At 43.6% G+C, this 8,668-nt stretch overlaps 1 pseudogene; it reads right to left on the bottom strand.

Moving 5' to 3' along the window:
- Positions 1–6,528: 6,528 nt before the first annotated feature.
- Positions 6,529–7,539, bottom strand: LOC141271158 (C-X-C chemokine receptor type 6-like; annotated as a pseudogene).
- Between the last annotated feature and the right edge of the window lie 1,129 nt (positions 7,540–8,668).

Consider the following 8,668-nt stretch of genomic DNA (forward strand, 5'->3'; position numbering starts at 1 on the left):
GTCCTGGGCTTAAAGCCAGCAAGAGGTACTGGGAAGCAGGCCTCTGTATCCTTCATTAGGAGAATTTCAGTTGGGTCACTGAGGAAGTGGAAGATGGTGGATCTCAGGACAGAATGAGGACGAAAACTGAAAAGCCATATAACCAACGGTATTTCACTAACTAAAGACCATGTCTTAATCTGTATGCTGCAGCCGTGTGTAGAAGAATTGCACAGTAAAAGTGAGCCTGTTAATCCAGATCTAAGATCTCCTGTCCTGTTTGAAGCTGGTTCCGGTCCCATGGACAATGTAACAGTGAGTAAAGAAAATCCTCCATCACACAATACACTGCACTCTCAATCCTTTATACAACCCCTGGCAAAAATTATGGAATCACCGGGCTCGGAGGATGTTCATTCAGTTGTTTAATGTTGTTGAAAAAAAGCAGATCACAGACATGGCACAAAACTAAAGTCATTTCAAATGGCAACTTTAGGGCTTTAAGAAACACTAAAAGAAATCAAGATAAAAAATGTGGTACTCAGTAAGGCTATGTGCCCACGATGCGTTTTTCAAGCGTTTACGCTGCGGAATTTTCGCAGCGTAAACGCTTGGGAAACGCTTGGTAAACCTTCCCCCATGGTCTCCAATGCAATTCCGAACTTTCAATGCCCATGCTGCGTATTTTTCCCCAGCGTTTATGCTGCGCTCAAAAATCCGCAGCATGTCCATTAATTTTGCGGAAGCACTGTGTTTTTGCCGCCATTGACTTGCATTAGAACGCGCCAATTCCACAAGACTGCATCTGTACTTGCGTAATTGGTGCGTTCTAATGTGCAGATGGTACCCGGGTGTAGAGGAGAGGAGAGTCTCATCCACACCCAGGTACCATTAAAAAAAAGAATAAAATAAAAAATAAAGATTATATTCACCTTCCGACGGCCCCCGGACTCCTTCTCTTCGCTTGCTGACAGATCGCGCAGGACTGAAGGACCTGCGCTGACGTCATAGTCATGTGATGGCAGGTCTTTTCAGTACCACGATCTGACGGCAGCCAGCACAGGAGCGCTGCAATTCTCGGGGGCCATCGGAAGGTAAGTATTAGTTTAATTTTTTATTTTTAACCACTCTCTCGGGTCACACTATATAAATCCATGCCCGTTTGCATGGATTTATATAGTGTGACCTAGTTGTCACAAGCACTTTCAAAGTGACGCTAATCGCTTGGAAAGCGCTTGTCAATCTGCATGCGGAAATGTCAGTGAATAACGCTTCATTTCTGCATGTTCCTGGCAGGAAAACGCATGTACAATCCGCATGCGTTTTTTTCTGCCGGGGAGATGCAGAAACGCTCAGGAAAAAATCCGGAGCATTTCTACATCGTGGGCACATAGCCTAAGGGTAATTTTTTTCAGACCAAGCAGAGGGAAAAAATCATGGAATCACTCAATTCTGAGGAAACAATTATGGAATCACCCTGTAAATTTTTATTTCCAAAACTAACACCTGCATCAAATTAGATCTGCTCTTTGGTCTGCATCTATAAAGGAGTGATCGCACCTTGGAGAGCTGTTGCACCAAGTGGACTGACATGAATCATGGCTCCAACACGAGAGATGTCAATTGAAACAAAGAAGAGGATTATCAAACTCTTAAAAGAAGTTAATCATCACGCAATGTTGCAAAAGATGTTGGTTGTTCACAGTCAGCTGTGTCTAAAATCTGGACCAAATGCAAACAATATGGGAAGGTTGTTAAAGGCAAAAACATACTGGTAGACCAAGGAAGACATCAAAGCGTCAAGACCGGAAACTTAAAGCAATATGTCTCCAAAACAGGAAATGCACAACAAAACAAATGAGGAACGAATGGGAGGAAACTGGAGTCAATGTCTGTGACCGAACTGTAAGAAACCGCCTAAAGGAAATGGGATTTGCATACAGAAAAGCTAAACATAAGCCATCATTAACACCTAAAGAGGAAAAAACAAGGTTACAATGGGCTAAGGAAAAGCAATCGTGGACCGTGGATGACTGGATAAAAGTCATATTCAGTGATGAATCGCGAATCTGCATTGGGCAAGGTGATGATGCTGAAACTTTTGTTTGGTGCCGTTCCAATGAGATTTATAAAGATGACGGCATGAAGAGAACATGCAAATTTCCACAGTCATTGATGATATGGGGCTGCATCAGGTAAAGGCACTGGGGAGATGGCTGTCATTACATCTTCAATAAATGCCCAAGTTTACATTGATATTTTGGACAGTTTTCTTATCCCATCAATTGAAAGGATGTTTGGGGATGATGACATCATTTTTCAAGATGATAATGCATCCTGCCATAGAGCAAACAAAAACTGTGAAAACATTCCTTGAAAAAAGACACATAAGGTCAATGTCATGGCTGCAAATAGTCCGGATCTCAATCCAATTGAAAATCTTTGGTGGAAGTTGAAGAAAATGGTCCATGACAAGGCTCCAACCTGCAAAGCTGATCTGGCAACCGCAATCAGAGAAAGTTGCAGCGAAATTAATGATGAGTACTGTTTGTCACTCATTAAGTCCATGTGACTCTCCCCCTGGGCCGTGGGGCACTCGGATTCCGGCAATAGGGAAACGATGGGGGTAGTGGTGGCACCCCGGTTCCGTGGCTCAGGGTGGTCAGACCGGTGGTAGTCTGCTATGCCCTGTTGGTATGTCCGACTACGCCACCCGTGGATTGCGGTCAGTGCGAACCGCCGCTGCCAGGCAGACCGCTGGGGCTGATGATGTATGCAGCTGGGGTAGTGTGACTCCCCACGGGAAGAGTGCAGCCCCAGGGCAGTATAATGGAGGATGGGGGTGATGGTGTAGGGAGTCCCAGTACCGTTAGTGCTGGAGGAGCAAGGAGCACACAGACAACAGGTTGCACTCCAGGGTCTTTACTAGAACAGGTGAACTGACCCACAAACAGTCCCGGCTAAGAGGGGACCTGGATGTCTGAGAGCAAATGGGAAGTTGGTCCTGGTCAGGGTGAGGGTGTAGGCCTACCGTGCTCTCTGCGCTCCTTCTGGCTATCTCCTCCTTATAGGGTAACAGCCCACGTTCCCGAGCTCACCGTGTCCTCTCGCCCGTATGGTTTGCAACGTGGGTCCCTTTCTACTCTCGGCCTGGTACGGCTTTGCTGGTCCCTTCTGCTGTGGCGGAGCCTCCGGGCTTCTTAGGCCAAGGAACATACAATCTCCTGTGGACTGGTTATCTGCTGCAGGACGTGGAATCCTCACAGCCTCAGACACCAAAGTCTGATAAATTTGGTTCTTTGTCTGCCAGGACAGGCGTACTTAACCTCTTGTCCCTGGCTTGTGGCTCTCCTACTGCCACACGTCCTCTTAGGGTGCAACACAACTGTTTCTCTCTGCTCTGGGACACCTCTCAGTCCTGAGACAGGTCGTCCAGTTCTCTCTAACCCTGCCCCCAGTTCCAGCTTTTATAGGGGCAGCCTGCTACCCCTACTGGCCTGAGACAGGAGGTATTGCATGCTAATGTTCCCCTGACTAGAAAACCTCCCCCTTGCTCTCAGACACAGCTTTATTATATTTGTGGCATCCAGGCCAGGGTGACACACATGCCTCAGAGACTGAAAGCTGTTATTAAAGGCAGAGGTGGTGCAACAAAATACTAGTGATGTATTGGAGTGTTCTTTTGTATCTTTGTTTTTCATGATTCCATAATTTTTTCCTCAGAATTGAGTGATTCCATATTTTTTTCCCTCTGCTTGGTCTGAAAAAAATTATCTCTACTGAGTACCACATATTTTATCTTGATTTCGTTTAGTGTTTCTTAAAGCCCTAAAGTTGCCATTTGAAATGACTTTAGTTTTGTGCCATGTCTGTGATCTGCTTTTTTTCAACAACATTAAACAACTGAATGAACATTCTCTGAGCCCGGTGATTCCATAATTTTTGCCAGGGGTTGTAGAAGAGGGGACTCAGGGCGAAGAGAACTCAGTTCCGGCCCACAGCATGTTGATACCGGCCCTGTGCCTCCCCCTTCACTTACAACACTGAAATTCATAGGGAGTTTCCACCAAAAGTGAGCTAATATTACTTTTTTTGTAAATTGTGAAATTTGAAAGTTGCTTCTGAGAGGGTACTCTGCCCCATGCGCAGTTGGTGAAATTTCTAACTACTGCCGGTAACAAGCCTCGCTGTGGACCGCCAGTTCGACCCAAGATCATACTAACAACTTTTCATCAGCAGCATTTGTAACATACACTACTGGAGCAGACATTTTTAAGCTGTTGGGGGCAGTGTGTCCCATTGTCTTGGTGTGAAATTGTTTATCAGCTTTCACAGTTAAAGATGAAAACATGCTCTGTGGGTGAAATTTATTATCAGCTTTTGTGGGGGAAATGTGATAACATGCTCTGTGGGTGAAATTTATTATCAGCTTCTGTGGGGGAAATGTGGAAACATGCTCTGTGGGTGAAAATTTTAACTGGACAAGAAGGCAATTGTCCTGCTCTTACCCCCATTTATCTTCCTTTTGTAGCCCCATAGCCCTAACTATGACCATTTTACATCCATTCTAAAGCAACGAAGTTCAGGTCCCCTTTGACTTGTATTGGGTGCAGGTTCAGGTCCAGGATCAAGATCGAGGTCAAGTTCGGACCCAAGCCAAGGTTTTTACTGTATTTTTGTCTAACCCAGCGAACCCGAACATCCACAGGTTCGCTCATCTTTAGACAATACTCCTTCCACTTTGCTATTTATGTGTAAACACATGTACCCTTTTTATTGTCCAACTCTCTGAAAAAACTTCTACTGTCTCAGTTGCCTGTCTATTTTATAACTATTTGTCTACGCACAAAAGACATCCAGTGTTGGTACTGCAGGGGTCTTTTGTCCTAAAAGGAGCTGCTGTGTATTAATTTCCTACTTCTTTATGCCCATTATACAAGTCTAACTTTAAGACTATGTTCACACATTGCGTTTTTTCAACGTTCTTTTATGCTTTTTTTTATGCACATTTTCTGCTGCGTTTTACAGTACCAGGAAAGTTTATGAGATTCCAGAAATCTCCTGCACATACCTTGGTTTTTGTTTCATCAGTATTTTGTGCTTTGGATGTTTTTTGCAGAATAGAGCATGTCCCTTCTTTCAGCGTTTTTTCAGCTTTTTCACCCATTGGAAGTAATGGGTGGTGAAAAACGCTGAAAAAAACACCAAAAAACACAGATGTCAGTTTTTTCAGCGTTTTTTGTGCCAAAACCTGATGAAATAGAATGAGATTTTTTTTTTCACTGAACTTTATGTACATGCATAAAAAGACAAAATTGTAGTGAAAAAAATGCAGTGAAAAACGCAGCAAAAAACTAGCAAAATCGTGAACAAACTTTCCTGGCAAGAGATTAGTTTTTGCTGCAGAAAAAAATGCTGAAAAAATGCAACGTGTGAACATAGCCTAATAGTGTCAGCTATAATGCCAGCTCTTGTCCTACTGCAAAAAAGAAAGAGGAAGAGGAAGGTGGGGTGAATGCCCCCTCCCTGGTGCTGTACAGATTTTAATATTTTCTATGATTCTCAGCGGACAGGTGAGGAATATGGTGGTTTATTACTTTTCATTTTATAGCAATAAATGGGAAAAATAGGGACAGGGAGCATTTATTTAAAATAAAGGACTCTGTGTCTTTCTTTCAATTAAAGGACTTTATTCTGGCTGTGTATTTTTTACAATATGACTATGGAGTTAGTAATGGGGGTGTCTTAGAGACACCTCTCCATAACTAACCCCTGGGCTTGATGTCAGCGGTCATAAAACATCTGACATCAATCCCACAAATATTACCCCACTTGCCACCACACCAGGGTAAGTGGGAAGAGCCGGGCAAAGCGCCAGAATTGGCGCATCTAATAGATATGCCTTTTCTGGGGCGGCTGCGGGCTGCTACTTTTAGGTGGGGGAGGGACAATCTCCATGGCCCCTTCCCAGTCTGAGAATACCAGCCCCTAGCTGTCTGCTTTAGCTTGACTGATTGTCAAAAATGAGGGGGGACCCCACGCATTTTTTTAATTTTTTTATTTAAATAATTTAAAAAAAAGTCTTGAGACCCCTCTATTTTTGATAACCAGCAATCATAAAGCTGACAGCTGGGGGCTGCAGCCCGCAACTGTCGGCTTTACTTGCGCTAGTTAGCAAAAATAGAGGGGACTGCACATAATTTTTTTTTTTATTTATTTATAGCACAGGTGCTGGCAGATGAATACTCTCATCAGCCTGCTGAACACAAACACTAACATATACTTCCTGGAGAAGTCCGTGTTTGGGGTCTGTGCACGGACACTAGGTGTTCGGTATGGATCCTGAACTTTACTGTAGCAGTGGTGGTCGGTCTCCAAGGCAACAAGTTGTCAACAAAAGTGATAATATCACAAGAATGGCTTGCAATTTACCTTTTAATAACATTTACAAAGGGATTACTTTTTACAAGCACTATCCAATAATAGAAATAACTCTTTAACTGCTTCACTCGTCAGCCATAATTGTGTCTGCTCGTCCCGAGAAACCATTTACACGCTTGTTGCACAGATGTTTATTGAAGCAGAAACGTTTCTGGAGTCTCCATCAGTCGTCCGCAGATGATCTGTGGTTTCATCTTGCATCCGGTTAAGACCTAAACCTTTCAGCATTTTCCAAAAATGCTTTCTAAATTTTGTACCAACAAAAAAGTACAGGACAGGGTTGAGACAAGCGTGGAAGTAAGCTATAGCTTCCATTACAACGCTCGTAATTGTAAAGGAATCTGATGTGAATCCCTTATTGAGGACTTTAGCCAGGACAAGGGCATTATGAGGCAACTGTGTAGCTATAAATACAACCACTATGACCACAATTATGTTCATTGACTTCCTCTTCTGAATGCCTCTGGCATTAACCAAGGTCCAGAGAATAAAGCTGTAACAAAGCACCATTGAGGCCAAGGGAATTAGAAATCCCACTGTCATCTAGAATGAAACCACCACGATCTCCATGATGGGAGGGTAGTATTCTTCAAAACATTCCTTCCGGTCACGGCTGTTGCTGTATATGAACTGGGGAATGGAAAGGAGCAGAGCCAGGGTCCAGAGGAGGACGCACACCCCGTACCGCCACTTGTGTTTAGTCACCTGGTATTTAGCTGCCTTAGTGACTTTAGTGATAGAAATAAACCTGTCAAATGTGATTGAGGTGAGCGTGAGCATGGACGTAAATAAATTCACCCTGTATGTGATCCTTATGATCTTACACAGGAAGTCTCCAAAAACCCAGGCATGTGCCGATTCATATGCCAAGAATGGGAGGGTGAGCAGAAACAAGATGTCTGCAATGGCCAAATTCACCAAAAAGGTGTCGGTCAGAGTCTTTATCTTCTCGTAGAACACAAACACGAGTATAATGAGCACATTTCCTATAAGTCCGAGGACACAAGTCACGGAATAGGCAATGAGTGAGAACAAGCTGTGGAGCCAAGGGTGGTCATCGACTGTATGATTATCATCATTCATATTATTGTAGTCTTGTGGGTAGTCTTCAGCGCCCATCTGTATGTAATTGGAAAGAGGTAATTAGTTGTTAGTAGTGATAGTAAGATCTGCAGTTATTCTCTCTGTCAGGAGAGCAGGCTCAGAAAGTCAGGTAAGACAAGCCTTCTTAAATATTAAAATGCCAAATGTGAAATGAAAAATGAAAAATATATTTATACTCGTCTCCTCGACCGATGCAATGTCTGCCATTGTTCTGTCATAGCACTGACGCCCTGTAACAATGTCATGTGAGTGCTGGTAGACACAGCACCAACATTCATGGTCCAGGAGGTGAGCATACGTTTTTATTATCTTACATGAGGTGCTATAACATTTAAGAAGGGGTTGTGCAGTAGTAGACAACCCCTTTAACACTATTGGGTCCTGCTGGGTTGCAGTTACAAGGCTGGACAAATAATAACCATGTAAACAATTCTTATGGGTAGTTTGCATTGTTTGAGCCCTAAAATCTCATATTGAATCAGTAAGTTCATTGAACTGCTCCTAAAACCTGGAAAATGTGACTGTGGCTGCTTCCCTAACCTGTCACTGACCTACCTCACCATGGAGATGCCAACCCTATATTATACCTGGTCACAGACCTAACCCTGGGCATAAAAATCAGATCTGTTACTAATTGGAGCACTTAAATGTTTGACCATCATGATGCACTGAGCATGGACCACAATCCGTGGACTGGGTGCGAGTCTCTCAACCTTAGTGTGACAGCCTTATAGAAACATATGAAGCTGTGATGCTTGGTTTTGTTTGCGGTGTGTGTGTGGACTGACCTTCACGGACGTGTGAATGAACCCTTGATTTGCTCTATTAAATGGATGGTTTGCATTTATGGCACCTCTCAAGTTAAAAAGAGCAGGGGGATCATGCACAGATCCCACCACTGGCACCAATTATTCAAGGAGAACACCCGGAGAGATGACGCAGATTCCACAACGATGAACAACACACCGCCGCCTCCAATCGTCAGGAGAATTATGCAATTGACTGGCGAGTGATGGTCAAGGCCGCAGCTGTTTTCACTACTAGGCCAGTTATTGGGGATCTCACAGTGAGCGTATAGTATATACACATAAGATTTCAGCCCATGGAATATATCTATATATACACCCTGGTACAGTCACTGCCA

Source organism: Phyllobates terribilis, unplaced genomic scaffold (genome assembly GCF_046119375.1).
Source record: "Phyllobates terribilis strain yellow unplaced genomic scaffold, ASM4611937v1 Scaffold_5__5_contigs__length_657084704, whole genome shotgun sequence".
Classification (NCBI taxonomy): Eukaryota; Metazoa; Chordata; class Amphibia; order Anura; family Dendrobatidae; genus Phyllobates; species Phyllobates terribilis.